Below are 19,173 nucleotides of genomic sequence, written 5' to 3' on the forward strand. Positions count from 1 at the left end.
TGATTGGTATCAGTGCTAGAACATTTGACCCAGTGATTCGATTGGGCAAAGCAGAACAATTTGGTGTACAACTGACCTGTGAAGAATGGCAAACATTATGTTCACGAATCGACCAAATGAACGATTATTTTCATGATGAGCTAAATGTGACCATAGTCAAATCATTAGGCTCAAATCATGAAGTGGTGCTGCGTACAGTCCTCGAAGAGAAGATGGTGCTGTTACGTAAGAAGAGTACATTCCATGTCCCTCGCAATATGGTGTATCTAACGGAAACTGAATGGAACAAATTCATCAGCGTATTTCAGTGTGTGAAACATGCAGTGGAAATGTGTAACAAAACAAGTATATTCCTGAAAAAGTACTATTTTGAAAAATGTGTTATGCATATTGTACAACATGTATCTAGATATTGTGATGGTTGTCAACAGCGTTCGTGGGTGCATACCTGTATTGATAAACAGTTTATTTGTGATCAAATGGACATTGAGTTTCCACCAATTGATATTGCATTAGACCTTAAAAGACTTCAATTGGAATTAAAATTATATGCTAAAGACAAACTAGTGCAAGAAGTTCAAAATACATTGTATCGACAATATCCAGAACCACTATCTGGTATGGATGTATGTGGAGTGTAATAAAATGATCCATTTCAATGAATTGTGTTTTTTCATTTCAAGTACAACCCCAGGTTCTGACGTGTACTATTGCACCACAATGTTGTCAAAGGTTTTTGTTCTAAACAGTTCCGGTTCTTTACTAATAAGTGCACAAACTTTTAAAAATATCAAACCAAACTTTGAAACAAAAATTTCAAACAAAAATCTTTGAAACAAAATTTTGAAACGAAAAAAATTTCAAACAAAATTTTGAAACAAAAAATTTCAAACAAAAAATTTGGAAACGAAAAATTTTAAACAAAATTTTGAAACGAAAAAAATTTCAAACAAAAATTTCAAACGAAAAAAATCTCAAACAAAATTTTGAAACGAAAAAATTTTCAAACAAAAAATTTCAAGCAAAAAAATTTTACGTTTCACGGTTAACCGTCAAACTTTATCCGGTTTTTAACTATTCGATTAACAAATAAACGGTTTTGATCATATTTATCAGTGAGTGCAAAATGTTGAACGAAACCAAGATTTTTAAATGTTAAACAAAACTTAAAACTGAATACAGCAAAGATTTGAAAATCATCAACCAATCAGATTGCACGAAAGATAGTGATCAGCCAATCAGATTGCACGACAGATAGTGATCAACCAATCAAATTGCATTAATAATAACTTTGCCAGTGTTGTAGCATGTATTGCCTTTCGTCTATGAGTCATAAAATTCAATAAGGTTAGCTATCAGATTTCAAATCAATCACCACCAAAGATCTTAGACTATGAGCTGTGACTAAAGTTCAATGTATTGTTTCAAATTTCGCACCTTATGTTAAAATTCTGTTTATCACCATTCCCAAATTTAAAGAATACTTCTCTTGATATACCTAAGTCTTAGAGTTAATCATATCATTATATGTTCAATAATGTCAATAATGTCCGTCAATTGTTTACCTGAGTAGAACCAACTGTTTTCTAGAAGTGTGTGTGTACTCAAACTTAAGAAGTACCACAACAAAGGAAATGAATCCCTGTACACTACCTCATCAAGGACAATCACGTGGTACAACGTCTTGCTTACGTTTATATTTGGCGGGAATAATCAAAACCAATGACGCAATTCTCAAATTATCCTACAAAGTTTCAATGTTCCAATGTCCTGATCACGTGATCACAATGATTTACCCAATGAATGAGATACTATCCAATTTTAAGAACCATTACCAATTATTGCTATGACAATAAGAAATGTACCCCTCCCAAAATTTAAGATTGGTACACAAATACACCTGTGTGTTATGAAAAAGTAATAAATCCTGTACTTATTCAATAATAAAGCCGGTCAATAACCTTTAAATTTTGAATATTTGGCCATAAGAGGAACACCAACATCTACCTATACATTACAATATAACCATATAAGGTAATAGGACCTCATCCAAGAGGATACATTGGGTCCTAGAAAAAGGTTTACCGAATTTTGTTATTTGATAAGTCCCCAAATTTAAAAGGGAACATAAACATATAAAGGTAATAAACCTCTGTACATACCCATATAACATGTACCCATGAAAGAGAAACGAGGTAAACCACCCAAATTTATCATAATACATGTTAGGGTCCAGTACTATAATACCAAATATATATAAAAATGAGCAATTTCTAAAATTTAAGGGATGGGCCAAGGTACCCCTAACAAATTTTAAAGGGGTGCACAAATGTACCTATGTCTTATGATAGGGAATAGACCCCTATACATAACCATATAAACATATAAGGTAATAGGACCTCATCCAAGAGATAAATTGGGTCAAAATGTCAAACACGTGGTACAACGTATTGCTTACGTTTATATTTTGGCAATTTCGTACCCATGAAAGTGGACGATGTGGACCATCCAAATTTATCATGATACATATTAAGGTCCTGTACTATAATACCGAATGCTTAAATCAAAAAAATTCCAAAATTTAAGGGGCGGGCCAAGGTACGTACCTCTCCTAAAATTGAAAGGGATGCACCAATGTACCTATGTCTTATGATAGGAAATGAACACCTATACATTACAATATAACCATATAAGGTAATAGGACATCATCCAAGAGGATACATTGGGCCAAAAGACCAAACACGTGGTTGTACTAAAATTTGGTAATTTTGTACCCCTAAAAAGGGAACGATGTGGACCACCCAAATTTATAGTGATCCATATTAGGGTCCTATACTGTAATACCAAGTGTTTAAATTGAACAATTTCCAAAATTAAAGGGGTGGGCGAAGGTACCTCTCCCAAAAATTTAAAGGCGTGCAAAAATGTACCTATGTCTTATGATAGGAAATGGACCCCTATACATGGCCATATAACCATATAAGGTAATAGGACCTCATCCAAGGGAATAAATTAAATCAAAAAACAAACACGTGGTTGTACCTAAATTTGGCAATTTCGTACCCATGAAAGGGAACGAGATGGACCATCCAAATTTATCATGATACATAATGAGGTCCTGTACTAAAAGGGAACAAGGTGAACTACCCAAATTTATCATAATACATGTTAGGGTCCAGTACTATAATACCAAATATATAAAATGAGCAATTTCCAAAATTTAAGGGGTGGGCCAAAGTACCCCTCCCAAATTTTTAAAGGAGTGCACAAATGTACCTATGTCTTATGATAGGTAATGGACCCCTATACATAACCATATAACCATATAAGGTAATAGAACCTCATCCAAGAGGATAAATTGGGCCAAAAGACCAAACACGTGGTATAACGTATTGCTTACGTTTATATTTTGGCAATTTTGTGCCCCTGGAAGGAAACGAGGTGGACCGCCCAAATTTATCATGATACATATTAGGGTCCTGTACTATAATACCCAATGTTTAAATTGGTCAATTTCCAAAATTTAAGGGGTGGGCCAAGGTACCCCTCCCAAATTTTTCAAGGGGTGCATTAATATACCCATATGTTATGAAAAGTAATGGACCCCTGTATACGTCCATATAACTATATAGGGTAATAATACCTCATCAAAGGGGATAAATTAGGTCAAAAAACCCCGAAATTTAAATTTTTTGGCAATTTTTTACCCATGAAAGGGAACGACATAGACACCCAATACTGATAGAGGTACATACTATGGTCCTAGGCTACCACACCAAATTTTTAGATTTGGCAATTTCCAAAATTGAAGGGGTGGGCCAAGGTACCCCTCCCAAATTTTTCAAGGGGTGCATTAATATACCCATGTCTTATGATAGGTAATGGACCCCTATACATGACCATATAACCATATAAGGTAATAGGACCTCATCCAAGAGGACAAATTGGGCCAAAAGACCAAACACGTGGTACAACGTATTGCTTACGTTTATATTTTGGCAATTTTATACCCCTAGAAGGGAATGAGGTGGACCACCCAAATTTATCATGATACATATTAGGGTCCTGTACTATAATACCCAATGTTTAAATTGGGCAATTTCCAAAATTTAAGGGGTGGGCCAACGTACCCCTCCCAAATTTTTCAAGGGGTGCATTAATATACCCATATGTTATGAAAGGTAATGGACCCCTGTATACGCCCATATAACTATATAGGATAATAATACCTCATCCAAGGGGATAAATTAGGTCAAAAACCCCCGAAATTTGAATTTTTGGCAATTTTTTACCCATAAAAGGGAACGACATAGACCCCCAATACTGATAGAGGTACATACTATGGTCCTAGGCTACCATACCAAATTTTTAGATTTGGCAATTTCCAAAATTTAAGGGGGGTGGTCCTATGTACCCCTGCCAAAATTTAGGGGGTGGGCCAAGGTACCCCTGCCAAAATTTAGAGGGGGTGGTCCTAGGTACCCCTAGGTCATTGACCCCGGGCCAGGTCATTGACCTTTCACCCTGGTCGTAAAAGAGAGTGAGGATGAGTCATTCGGGCATACGCGGGGGCCTACTACTGCGTCATAATATCCAAACCCATAATCACTTTCTCAGACAAGTTAGCTACGACGAAAATACGCGTACAATTCAACTTGGCCTAATTTTAGTGGCAACAAAGCTTTCCCTTTTACTAATGTTCGCCGCCTACCGGAAAAATCAATCAAAGTGACGTTATTAGTAGGTTCTAAATGTGGTGACGACACTAATCTACTTACTTTCTTCCACACTGTTCATCAATAATGCTTACGTCAGAACCACTATCTAATAGAGCCACGTATTCATTGTCAAGCAACTGAATTCTAATGCGTGCCGAACAGTTACGTTTCATAAATTCTAGAACGTGCCCGTCACTGTCACTGATAATTGAATCATGAGCACTGTCTAGCCCTACGAAATCATTAGCTAATGAACAATTGTTAGATGACAGATGGACAGATCTAACTTAATATGCTGTGTCTTGTACAGAGAAAGATTCAGTTTCTGAGGGATTGACACTATTATTACAAGCTTCAACTCTAGTACCCCTCTTACTAGAGTGTGAAATCAGTTTAAAGAATCGTTAGATTCGTCAGAGTCAGCTTCGATTCGATTCACATGTGTAGTTTGCGCATTCGAAGAACTATAACCAGACCTATAGTCCCGACGTACATTAAATTGCCGTGAACCACGAGGCCTTCCTCGAGCATTACCTGAACGGTTGTAGTCATGATCGCGGGAATGACTGTTACGATCGAACCGGTTCCTGGAACGGTCGTACAAGCTATCAGACTCTGGGTACCTAACATTGTCGCGTGGTTGGGCACGGTCAGAATACCTAATATTAGCGGATCTATGTTCCTGGGGGCCAGGCCTGTATGACTGATTGTTGTTTCCACGTGAATAATTGTTCCTTTGATTTGGCTGATTCCCGTCACTAAACAAATTCGGAATCGATTCCACTCGCTGAACACAAGCAAGAAAGTCAGAGAATTTTGAGTGCTGGGTAGCCGCAAGGTAATTCTGGAAACGCGAAGGTAACAGTGGAATTAAAGACGTGATTATTTCGACTTCAGATATATTAGGTGAAAGGGTCTTCATTTGCTGGAAACGATTAACAATGAATGACTCCACTGAACCGTGCTTAGATGGTGAGAATTTCTCCGTTCGTAACATCGTAAGTTTATTAGCTACTACATACGAGTTCTGATAGTGATTAACGAGCGTGTCACTAAAGTCACAAAAATCACGGAACTTGTTCCTATTAAGAGTGAACCATTTTAAGGCGTCTTCTTCGAGTACGAATTCTACAACATCAAGATAATCCGAGGGATGAACACCTAACAATTTCATTTCCCGCTCAAAACGCTGTAAAAACAAGGATGGAAGCACGTCTGAAGGTGATCCGTTAAATTTAGACCACAACTTAATATCAGCTAATTTCAAACGTGGTGTGCGTGCCGGCCTATTGTTATCACCTTCATTGTATGATGAATTATTATAAACTTCGTGAGCGTGTTCCCTAACTTCACAACTCGGCGCATTTCCAAAATTTACTGTACAATGAGATTGTGGTTATGAAGCGGTGTTCGAACTTAACGTAACAACAGCATCACCAATCGAAGAATGTAAAGTACGTTCAAATACTCGGTCCTGTGGTAACTGTTGGCGCGAAAGAACATGCGGGTAATCATTGTGAGCGGCTGTATTCTCTCTAACAACTTGATCTGTTTTAGCTAATAATTGTGAAAGTTGGTTCTCTAAAGCTGAAACACGTTCGCTCGTTCTAGATTGAATCTCTACCACGGATTAATCAACTTTAGTCATAAAATCTCTTCGTATATCTCTAACCTCTAACAAAAGGCTATCCAACTGAGACTGAACGTCCTGAACGCTAGCACTAACGTATTGTATAACTTCACTTTTCTGACTCTCTAAGTTCTTGGAGACTTTATCTACTTCCTTTCTCATCGCGGTACGATATTGGTCATGCTCAGTACAAAGGTGATCTATCCTACTAACTACATCTACCAGTTCACTGCTAGAACGTTCGCTTAAATCTTCTATCTTACTTTGCAGTTCTGCATTAATACGCGCCTGTTTGCTTCCCGTAACTTGAATACTAGATACTTCACGAGTGATTCGTTCCTGTTCTGAACTTAAATTTACTACCTTCGTACTTAATTGCGCTACCTCTTGCTTTAATTCGCTTTGCACTTTCGACACGGATTCATTGATTTCACCCACACGCTCAGATAATTCCGTTCTGATGTTACTTAATTCTTTACTAAGAGTGTCCTTGAAATCTTTACGACAACTATTAATCTCTTCCCTAATACTCCTTAAAATAGCTTCAATGTCTACCGGTTCCATTTTGCCTTTTATATGTCCACTGCGCAAGTACATGAAATTAAACACTCAATGACACTAGTGATAAGACAATGCAACCACATCTAAACATTGCATGTATGAAACTTAACTATGACATAAGTACAAAATAACACAAAAGAGAATATTTGAAATTACAAGACATACCTGTACAGTACTGTTTTACAATAAAATAAATATATCACTCGGGTACGGAAATGATCAGTCTTCCCAACAGCTATGCTTTTTTTTAACAAAGTGGGACAGAGCCTATGTAAACTACGGATCTCAAACCACGTGGACCATACATGTACCACTAGAAAATTGATGTGGGCTTACAGGTATTAAAATGAACAATTTATATTTCACCATAACAAAAAATAAAGAACGTGGCCCGCAAAGAAGGTACTGCAAACCCCGCGCGAAACCGGGCGTAAGTATACACTTGTCTCAAAAAATAACCACCATTCCTAACGAAACTGGAAACACTCCATAAGTCTCATAATCTGTATGTCACCGTCGCATTTACGCTAGAGCAAATGTGAGGGTGCATGTCCTTTAGTTGTGCAGATGGCGCGTGGAGTGGTGAGGTGGTATCCAATATTATTTTTAAATAAGAATCAAGGTTTAAAGATTTCCTATATATTTTATAAAAATATTTATGAGTATCGGATACAGACTGTGCAGGTATAATGAGGTAGATAGGATACTTATAATGACATCCAGCTGTCCATTGCACTTCACAAAAAATAACTGAGTCTATAATTCTCGTCGCACTTGGTTTCACTCCATGCACTTCATCTTCCAGAGCCTGGTCTCCGGTGCCCCCTCGGTACGGGTTCCGACCCTTCCGCTGCTGCTGTTACTGTTGATGTTCTCTTCTTGGGTCCCACGTGAAGAAGAAGGCTCTCCTCACTCTGATGTATACAGCCCCCTTGGCCGGATCCTGCGCTGCCACCTGGCGAGAAAACTGGGAACCATCCAGAGACGTTTCAGAAGCCTGGGACGATGTGGTGGCGCTGACTACCACAGTAAGTAAATATAATAATTTATACCTACTCTCTAAATATAAATATATATACAAAATAAGATAATTCCGTTCAGAATATACATTTTAAAGAATGCTCTGGAGACAACATTAAGGTAACTGTTTAGCAGACAGGGTCCAGAACTACTTAAAATAATGACATTTTACAGGAGAAATGGGGGGACAACTTCGGCTTTTGCCTTCATTCGATAGGGTGCCGCTCCCTAACCACGAAACTAAAACAATTTCTAGTTGGAATTTTCCCTTTCCCTCCATAAACGACAAGGATTATGGCGATCTCAACCGCTCTTCAAAACTTTGATTTCATTCGACAGCATGCCACTCCTCAAGCACGAAACTGAAAATATTTTTTGTCGGAACCTCCCCCTTCCCCTTCATAGCACACATTAAAAAACCCACAAGGGTCATGGGGACTTTTACGGATTTTCGTAATTTTGCCCTCATTCGATAGGCTGACATTCACTAAGCACGAAAGTGAAATAATTTCTTGTCGGAAGCTCCCCCTTCCCCTCCATAACCGACATAAAATAACCGACAAGTGTTATTGTGATCTCTACCGATTTTCAAAATTTAGTCCTCATTGCACAATATGCCCTTCCCTAAGCCCGAAACTGAAAAAAAAATTTTGTCGGAACCTCCCTCTTAATCCCATAACCGACATAAAATAACCGACAATGGTTATGAGGACCTCTACTGATTTTCAAAATTTTGTCCTCATTCGAAAGCACACCACTCTCTAAGGATGAAACTGAAACAATTTCTTGTCGGAACCATCCTCCTCTCCTTCATAACCGACAAAGGTTATGGGTACCCCTACCGATTTTCAAAATTGTGCCTTCATTCGATAGGGTCCTACTCCCTAAAAACGAAACTGAAATAATTTCTTGTCGGAACCTCCCCATTCCCCTCCACAAGCGACAAAATAACCGACAAGAGTTATGGGGACCTCTACCGATTTTCAAAATGTTGCCCTCATTCGACAGCATGTTGCTCCCTAAGCACGAAACTGAAACAATTTCTTCTCGGAGCCGATCCCTTCCCCTCCATAACCGATATAAAAGAACCAACGATGGTTATGAGGACTTCAACCGATTTTCAAAATTTTGGCTTCATTCGATAGGGTGCCACTCCTTAAAAACAAAACTGATTTTTTTTGGTCGGAACTTCCCTTTCACTTCCATAACAGACAAGGGTTATCGGGACCTCTACCGAATTTCACAATTTTGATCTCGTTTGACAGCATGTCACTCCCTAACCACGAAACAAACATTTTTTTGTCCGCACCTCCCATTTCCCCACCCTAACCGACATAAAATAACCGACAAGTGTTATGGGGACCTTACTGATTTTCAAAATTTTGCTCTCGTTTCATAGGGTGCAACTTCCTAAGCACGAAACTGCAACAATTTCTTTTCGGAACTTCCCTCTTCCCTTCCATAACTGACATAAAATAACTGACAAGGGTTACGGGGATCTCTACCGAATTTTAAAAAATGTTGTCCTCTTTGGATAGGGTGCCTTTGCCTAAGCTCGAAACTGAAACAATTTCTTGTCGTAGCCTACCTCTTTCCTTCTATAACCGACAAGGGTTATGGGGACCTCTACCGATTTTCAAAATTTTGCCCTCATTTGATAGCATGCCACTCCGTAAGCACGAAACTGAAAAATTTCTTGTCCAAACCTCCTCCTTCTCCTCCACATCCGATATAAAATAACCGCCAAGGGTTACGGGGACCTCTACCGATTTTCAAAATTTCGCCCTCAATCGATAGTATGCTACTCACTATGCACGAACTTAAACAATTTCTTATCGGAATCTCCCCCTTCTCCACCGTAACGGACATAAAAATCCGACAAGGGTTATGCGGACCTCTACCAATTTTCAAAATTTTGCTCTCATTTGATAGAGTGCTACTCCAAAAGCACGAAACTGAAACAATTTTTTGTCGAAACCTCCCCTTTCTCCTCCATGACACATAATAACTAAAAAGATTTATGGGGATTTCTACCTATTTATCCTTATATAGTAAGTAATCTTCATCTTCTAAATTAAATTTTATACACTTTTAAATAAGGTTGAAGGGGGGAATTGGAAGATATGTTTTTGTCAACTTTTTCCTCATAGGTTATATGTGCTTTTCTAGCTTTTAAGAATTGATTGTATGTCGCAGGTTCTTCTGCACCTACTGTGGTGAGTGGTAAGTTTTCGGTATCTTCAACTTTTGATGCTGCAACATTTTTATTGTTGTTAGTTTGATTTCGATCCAATTACCCCTTGGGAGTAATTGGGTGCAAAACGATTAGAGCCATTGCCGGTACACATAATCCCGTGAGGGTGATTGAGTGTAAATGAGGAATACTCAAGGTTCCATTTTTTATATATATATATATATCTTGTATTTCGTTTAAAAAGTAATAGTTTTATGTGGCCTAGGAAAAAATATGCCTTTGTTTGTGCAAAATAAGAAGTAACTTATATGTAAATCTCGAAGATACATGAATGCCTTTTCAAGACTTCCAGTTATTCTTTATAGCACAGTAGGCCTGTATTGTCCTGTGAACTTAATCCAAAATTTATCACATACGAAAAAAGAAACTATAAGTCCTCAAAACTTTTACTGAAAACGCAATACAAAGAAAAACCAAGAGAACAAGCCGTGATATTCAAACATAAGAGAAGGTAATAAGACTGACGCTAAATAACTATAAATTATTACCAGTAGCGTAGCGTGATATTCCGAAAGGGGGATGCCAAAGTTAGTCATTTCTGCGATATAGTACTACTGCAAGCAGCAATACATAGGTATTCCGAATGGAAATATAGGGTTATACAAAATTTAGGAGGAAGCCCCCCTAATTGGAGGTCTAGTGGGGCATAGAGAAGCGAATGCGTGGATTACGTTAGAATTTAATAACCAATTGTCTCAGCTCCTTCTTGCCACTACCGTTGTGACGAGAAGACTAGGCTCCACTTTTGTATGAACATTGTCCAGTATCGTTCCCTTCATTTCTTTCTCGTTGGCGGCTTTTTTCTCCACATACCACACGTCAATCTCGTTCTTTCAAAAAAAAAAAAAAAAAATCGCCCCTAGAAATTTGTCATCTTGGGTCCGGAACTCAGACGCCCGTTCGTGAATATGGGCCTGAGTGTATATATCATTGGAAGATGTAAATACAAAGCACTTAAACCAACTCTGGGGGCCTGTTTCTGTATCCAGATACTGAAGTCAAGGGCGCAAATCTGTCTTCAACCTTCGTGGGATGGGTAAGACTGTTCCCATAATCTTTTCCTTTTTTTAACGATGTTCAAAATATTTATGAAGTTGAAAACAATGCTGTGGAGAATTGGGGGAGCAGAGTTGTCTATAACATCGGCAGGAGGGCACATTTTAAGGCTTATTGTGGGGGGAGGGGAGAAGAGACTCATATTACAGTAGATGAATCAGATTTCTGAGGTAAACCTGTTGTACTCGTATATTATATACCAAATGATGTAGATGAAATAGTGGTATATATCATTATTACAACTCAGTGCCGTGAGCACATTCTGAAATTTGAATATATGCATAATAATAATTGTCATGTTTCTACTTACGCATCCACAATGATCCACATTAAAATTTTAGGACATTTATTTTATAACAATACAAATAATGACTTCCCCAAAACTATGAAAGAAAATCAATCAGGCCTATATTTGGCGCAACAATACTCTTATCTGAGCAAAATTATGATTACCATAATAGCATTATAGGAATTGTTACAGGAATTAAAGAAATAGTTGAAAATAGACTACTAATAATTAATGACAATGAAATATTAAAGAATACGATTCTTTTTTAAAAATGAAACAAGTCAAAGGACATCAATTTCCTTTGTGGCAGTCGGATAGAAATCATCATCATCACAATCTCAAATCGGATTATTGGGGGGGGGGACAAGATTGTAGGGAACATGTTCCCACTATGTCCCCGAGATTTGTGCCAGTGACTGAAGGGCCCTGGCACAATCCTTGCGAGTGACGGGAAGTGGTGGCTCTCTTGTTCTACCAGATCGGTGACCGTAATTTTACAGAATGCTTTAAATTTATGCCTGTGTCTGTGAGCTCCTTTACGATGAAGATTACAATTACGATGCATTTAGTTACGATTAAGGCATAACTATTTTAATACTATTATTTACATAACCGGCATGCTTCAAAAATGCGTTGAACTAACCATTTCCGTTTTGTTCTATATCCTTTATATTAGGGCTCGTACGTTCTGTTCAGAAACTATAGCTTAGTTCAAAATATATACAGTTGGAAATACTTGAATATGCCAGCGTATATCAAAAGCAAATGTTGGGTTGCAAGGGATGAGGAGGAGTGAGAAGGGAAGTATTGCGCATGCGCATTCAACAGAAAGCAGACGAAAACCCCGATGCTTTCAGTAGGCCTGGAAGCCCGAGGAAAATAGCATACGACAGGAGGAAAGACAGAAAATGTGCATCTGAGCGACGCGCATGCGTAGGTTCCTCTTGTCAAAGTAAGTCGAGAGAGCGCGCCAGAAGATTGCAGTGGAAATAATTGTGATAATTACAAGCAAACAATTTATATATAATGAAATACGTACTTTTTCTTATTAACAGGGGATGCCGGGCATACCGGCGTTCCCTTACGCTACGCCGCTGATTATTACAATAGAACATGTGTTGAAACTCTGGATTGATAAACAGGCCCAAATTAGAGCATCAGCATTTTGACATATGTAACAGCCACTGGAGTCCTAATGAACAAAATAGCTTAATAAGCACAAGTCACTACGACACAAAAGACAAAGAAAGCACAGCATTTAAATGAATTCTAAGCAACAAAGGCATTCCACACATTTACCCCCGCATCATGGGCCTATATACCCTGCGGGGGTAATTGGGAGGTACAAATTTTAACAAAATTTTAACTGCCTCAGATTGAGGATTCACCATTGCTTCTCTTCACGGCACCATCCTTATGATGCTTTTTAAGCAGCAGTAAAAAATTGTGGCTCTAAAAGTTAACAGATGCTCAATTTATTGTGTGTCAAACCAAAAGAAACAAAAACCTGAAGCTCGGATTCAAATATGTCATTTCTCAACCAAATTAGTTTTCTTTTTGTCATTATTACACCCTCTCAAAATTCATATAAGCTTTTTTTCTGATCAATATCTACCCATCAAAAATTTTAGTCTAATTACATTCCATAAAAATATACTGAAATGCAAAATATATTCAAAAAACTTCGCCCAATTACCCCTGCACCTAATTGTCCCCTTCTGACCTATTGAATTTGCTGTAAATTCAAACTGATCAAAACATAAAAATTCATAAAATTGAGCTAAGTTCGTCAGTCCTTGAAAATAGCAGGGTGGAAAGTGAATCAACCAAGTTCCCCGCCGAGAGTATGCACGAGCAACACTGAAAGTTTTCGCGAAGTGGAATGGTTGATAATGTTCCGGAATTTGGTTAAATTGTGGTGCGTGCTAGACACACCGCGCAAAATTCCAGTATTAATCTTATAAGTTGCAGCCAAAGAGCCAGATTCTTTTACCCCTAAATTTACCATTTTCAAGTGTAAACTCCATGACAATTACGCATTTCCGCCGTTATTTTATAGAATTTCGAAGTTCCTATAAGTACACTAATTTCTTATGCAGAGAAGAAGAGGTCCCGACAAGAAATTATTTCCGTTTCGTATTTAGGGAGTGGCATGCTATCGAATGCGAACAAAATTTTGAAATCGGTAGAGGTCCCCATAACCCTTGTCGGTTATGGAGGGAAAGGGAAGATTCCGACAAGAAATTGTTTCAGTTTCGAGCTTAGGGGTTGGCATGCTGTCGAATGAGGACAGAGTTTTGAAAATCGGTAGCGGTCCGCATAAACCTTGTCGGTCATGGAGAGGAAGTGGGAAATTCCGACAAGAAATTGTTTCAGTTTCGTGCTTAGGGAGTGGCATGCTGTCAAATGAGGGCAAAATATTGAAAATCAGTAGAGGTTCCCTAATCCTTGTCGGTTATTTTATGTCAGTTATGAAGGGGAAGGGGGAGTTTCCGACAATAAATTGTTTCAGTTTTGTGCTTAGCGAGTGGTACCCTATCGAATGATGACAAAATTTTGAAAATCTGTAGATTTCCTCATAACACTTGTCGTTTAATTTATATGTATTATGGGGCGGAAGGGGGTGGTTCCGACAAGAAATTGTTTTAGTTTTGTGCTTAGGGAGTGGCATCCTATCGAATGATGGCAAAATTTTGAAAATCGGTAGAGGTCTCCATAGCCGAAGTTGTCCCGAAATGGAAGATGCAAGTTCTTAGATGCAACATATCCTAACGTAATCTAACCTTACCTGACTTAAAGTAACCGGAATTAACCTAATGTTATTAATAATAAGCGATATTCTATCATTATTTGGGAAATTATTCCGGACCTCTAGGGTAATATAATCTAACCTAAATTGACCTAACCTAGCTGAAACTAGCTAACCTAAACTAACGTAATGTGAATAGAAACTACCGAAATTTTAACATTTTTCTTTAAAAAAAAAATAACTGGATCCCTTCTGCTAAACATTGTCTTAACATTAATAAAATATTATGATAAAGTACGAATTTAGCTTTGAAATCATAATATAATAATATAATACAATTTTGTTTGTGATTGTACATAAATTCCCGGACCCGGGAATATTCCCGAAAAATATCTTCGCGCGAATTTGCCCATTGCTAATCCTAACCTTTATTTTAGTATAAGAAAAATGTACAGCTACAAAATAATTAATTCTTATGTTTGAGTTACAAGTAGTCCAAATAGGATATTTTTCTATCTCAAACATGATATATTTTAATCCTCAGGGCTGGCAACATTGAATGCAGGATGAAATTTTACAATTGGAAGAGAATGATTTTCGAAAATTAATTGATTCTTAGGAAATTTTGTCGAAATCTAGTTTTGTTATTGAAATGTAACAATCTTTACTGTTGCTGGTTATGTTATGTGGGTGAAATTCTTAAGTTATAAATGTTGTGCACTATAACATGAAATATTACGTGCTCAAATATGTGTAGGTATATTTACTACTATGCATGTCGCACAGTGGAGAAAAAGCTCTGAATTCTTGATAGAAAGTACTAATGTGCAACATGAAGCAGAAAATTGTAAGGAAACCAATTTTTCGGTGCGTACAGTGACTACAATAATGGGCTAATATTTATCAAAAGGGATTCATCACTTTTTTTGTTCTAAAAAAATGTTAGTGTTGGTAATTTCTATTCGCATTAGGTTAGTTTATGTTACTGTAGGGGCTCCAGCATAATCTCCCTCCCCAAATAAGAGGTAGTATTTCGCTTATTTCTACTAACATTAGGTCTAAGTTTCTGCATCATCCACTTCTTCTATATATACATATATATATTTGCTTCCGGACCCCTTCTGCTAAACATAACCCACAGTAATGTATTCTATACGTAGATGATAGATTTAGACATAAAATAAATTTACAAGCAAAAACATAAATAAACAGTTTCTGGGTGGTACCCATAGTGATGGGTAAATTCCCGGGAAGATTCCCAAAAGTGAAAATTTTCCGGGAATTTATGTACAATCACAAAGAAAATTGCATTCTGTTAATATATTATGATTTCAAAAATTAAATTCGTTTTTATATCACAGTATATTATTGCTGTGGTCTCCAGGGAACTCTTTAGAATGTATATTCTGAACGATGTTATTTTATTATATTTAGAGAGTACGCAAAATGGATATTTATTTACAATATGTTCTATGAAAGTAAATATGTTTCAAAAATGGTATAGTAAGTCCACATACTTTTAAACCTCTAAACATTTTAAATATACATGTTAGTGAATTTTCTAAACTTCTACTACTGATATTATACCATAAACATTTAATTTTTAAATGTTATAAACAAATTAGGTTAAGTAACCGCCAGAACGCACATTTCCCACTATTTTTTCGACATTTGCGCATAAATATGTATGTTCACAATCAGTGGCGTATTTAGGGGGGTGGCTTCCGGGCTTAACCCCCCGAAATCTTACTTAGTATAGTAAAGTAAATGAAATATCTTGCAAAATTTTCACATTTCCAGGCAAAGTCCCCCCCCGAAAGTTTGCAAAGCCCCTCCCGAAACAAAATCGTAAATACGCCACTGAATATTTGCAAGATACTTTGCTGTCTTTAAAATTTTGCATGTGACATTGCCACACACGACTCTTCTTCCTGCCCATTTCTTAAAATTCCATGCATTAATTCACATGTAAAAGAAGTTCGAGTACCTCTTGAGAAATTCGAGTCAGAGAGAGAGGAGACAGACTGACGTCTATTACTAACAGTGGTTCATGGGTTTATTAATAGTACTTCATTTCTATGTCTACATAATTCTACATTACTTTAGAAACTGGTTTCTTTTCATCGTTTGTAAATTAGTACTTTGCTAATTTTAGCGATTGTTTAGCTTTGGTGGGTCACATTTTGCACCTACTTTTTGGCGATATTCTATTTCGATGCGGTCGTTTTATGGTTTCATACGTTAAATTATGTTATCAAAATTAAATTTAGACAGCATTGCCGAGCGAGTGAAGGCGGGTTAGATCCCCGCAGGGCACGTTGTTTTCCATCTTCGTTACCAAAAATTCGCTTTCTTTTCTCACATAAATTACTTCGACCTACCTTTTTTTTACGGTTTGTGCAAATCACCTACTGCCCTAAAAAAATGTGTTCGATACTTTCCTGACCACGTGAACACTATTATCAACTCATTTCTTCCATAAATCATCCTACCTTTTGCTAGTTTTGGCCCCCCAATACTAAACAATTACTCTACTTTTTACTGTAAATGGAAATGGAACCTAAAAAATCATATTATTAGTTATGTAAAGTATTGTCAAAGAATTTTAAATATCTTTACCTCCAAATTCTTTAAAATGTAGAAATAAGTCATAATATATTAAAATAAAGTAATTAGTCATATAGTTCTTATAATTTGGAAGATAAAATAAAGAAATGGAAATAAATTTCTTCACGGGAATTTATACGCCAGGGAAAAAATCCGGGAATATTCCCATTTTTAAATTCCTTTCCACTGGGAATATTCCCACTGCCCATCACTAGGTTCGCACCAAGATGCGTTATATGAACATGTCTTTGAAAGTGTAAAAGAATAATCGTGGACTGAAATATTCATGTTATTTTGAAATTATTTCGTAAAAAAAAAAAAAAAAAAAAAAATATATATATAAAATTTTACATCATGAAAGGAATTATTTTTTTTTGTTTCATTCGCGCCTAAATTATGTAAGCAATTATTTGATTGGCATAAACATATGTGTAGCAATATCCTTTGGTTTGGCAATTTACTATTTGCTCACATTCTTCCGCATAAAAGGAAAAAGTGTAACAATATAATCCACAACTGAAGAATAATAAAATTAAAAAAAAAATTTTGCTTCTGAAAAGTATTTCAAAATTGTGGAGGATTCGTGATGCAAGGACGCTTCAATACATAAAAATTATCAATTTCTCGATATGAATATATTAGCAGATATATTATATATATTTTGATTTACACGGTTGTGTCACATATTGCATTGTGCAATACGTGGACTCATTTCAGTATCTTGATTGGAACACTCAGAGCTGGAGCGAGCGGATTCTCATTATAATTGATACTAATGTCACTCCTGTTAACGCATCACAAAAAACAAAGCACTGAATTGATCTGAACCATTTTTAGTATCGTGCTACCTTATTGTCCGTAGACTACTTAGCAAACATTGACGTTTCAAAATGTCATCACAATTAATCAGATATGGGTGACTAGAGTTTAATTCATTTGATAAATGCCAGAGAAGTATGACTAGATGTAGGGAACAAGATTAGGCCTAGAGGCGAAGCACCCAATCAGGTCTTGGAACAAAGTAGACATTTCCTTTTTGACCAAATATTGTAATGTAAAGACACCCATCGTGTAGAGCTCATCTTTAATATACAACATAAAAAGAATTTCAGAAAAATATTTCTTCGTTACAGAGATACAACGCTTCAAACATTGCAAAAATCAGCTGCTGAAGTTATGGCTAGGAAAATAGTGGTTGTTGCGTGACGTCACAGATCAGTATCGCTCTGGGAGGCGCATTGGAAGCTTCAGACAATCTTTTCGTATTGCAGTATCTTACCGCAGACTTCAAATAAATTTAGCAGAATAGTGAAAGAAAAAGTCTCAAAATAAGTAATACACAATGTATATAAATGTAACGTCTTACTGAGACCTATTTTTGTAGCTTGAAATACATTAAAGGTCTTTTGTAATGTTCTATCATTACTAATTGTTTAGATACTTGAACACTTAAGTAGGATTAATTTACTATTGTGTTACATGCGTCGCAATATTACATGTATGATTAGCGTCATGCTAAAGGTCTTACTACTGCAGGCAACATATGTTAGTCGAAGGCTATAGTATTGCACTAATTACGCGTCAGAGCGACTTTGCATAAGGCCCTAAAAGTAAGTACCATATCAGTTCAAAATAATATATGCGCAGATTGAGATTGTGTAGGCTACTATATTACAGCTTTTTTTTTTTTTTTTTTTTAAATTTTGAAGATTAGTCATGAATCTCCATGCTATTATACTACGGCAACAAATAAGCACTTTCTCCAGCAAAATGCTCTTAATGCCTTAAATAAAATCATTATATCCTATTACATCCTTTCATTTTTAATACTATTTACTGTGCATAGCAATTGCTCATCCCCACACCATTGCTACTATTGTTATCTTAATGCCATTAGAATTGTATGATATAGCGCTTTTCTTTCTTAGTATATTTCTTGAAAGGTAGTGCTTTTGTTGTCACGGCAGTATTTAGAAGCTGAAGAAAGCTGTAGCAAATAGAGGCAGGCAGATGGTTATGCTGTCAAAAGAGCATCTTAATAAACAAGATAAGTTCAAAAATTTTTCTTCTGTCCAAGGTGCTGGTCCTGAAACCTAAACACCATAATAATAATACAATTTCATACATGGGTTTGCATAATTTTGTTTTCGATTTAACTTATTTTGGAGCTAGACTCGTATTTCCAATCGGCTTGAGTACCTGGCGTCCAAGATTTTTCGAGCCTGAGCAAGAGGAATACTGACAGAAATTCATTATGAATTACATATGTTGTTACTTTGAAACTTTTTC

General features: G+C 36.7%; 1 protein-coding gene across 5 annotated transcripts in view; it reads left to right on the plus strand.

The window, feature by feature from the left end:
* The first annotated feature begins 7,508 nt into the window (after nt 1–7,508).
* Nucleotides 7,509–19,173, plus strand: part of LOC145689972 (uncharacterized) — a 61,209-nt gene continuing 49,544 nt past the window's right edge. For 3 of the 5 annotated variants that reach the window (XM_081764382.1, XM_081764380.1, XM_081764379.1), the window contains exon 1: nt 14,834–15,144. The gene's annotated coding sequence lies outside the window, so the exon portion shown is untranslated. Of the gene's footprint in view, nt 7,938–14,833; nt 15,145–19,173 lie in introns of those variants that run through there. The other 2 variants (XM_081764383.1, XM_081764384.1) reach the window with 2 other exon arrangements.

This window comes from Thermobia domestica, chromosome 7 (assembly GCF_964235325.1).
Source record: "Thermobia domestica chromosome 7, izTheDome1.hap1.1, whole genome shotgun sequence".
Lineage (NCBI taxonomy): Eukaryota > Metazoa > Arthropoda > Insecta > Zygentoma > Lepismatidae > Thermobia > Thermobia domestica.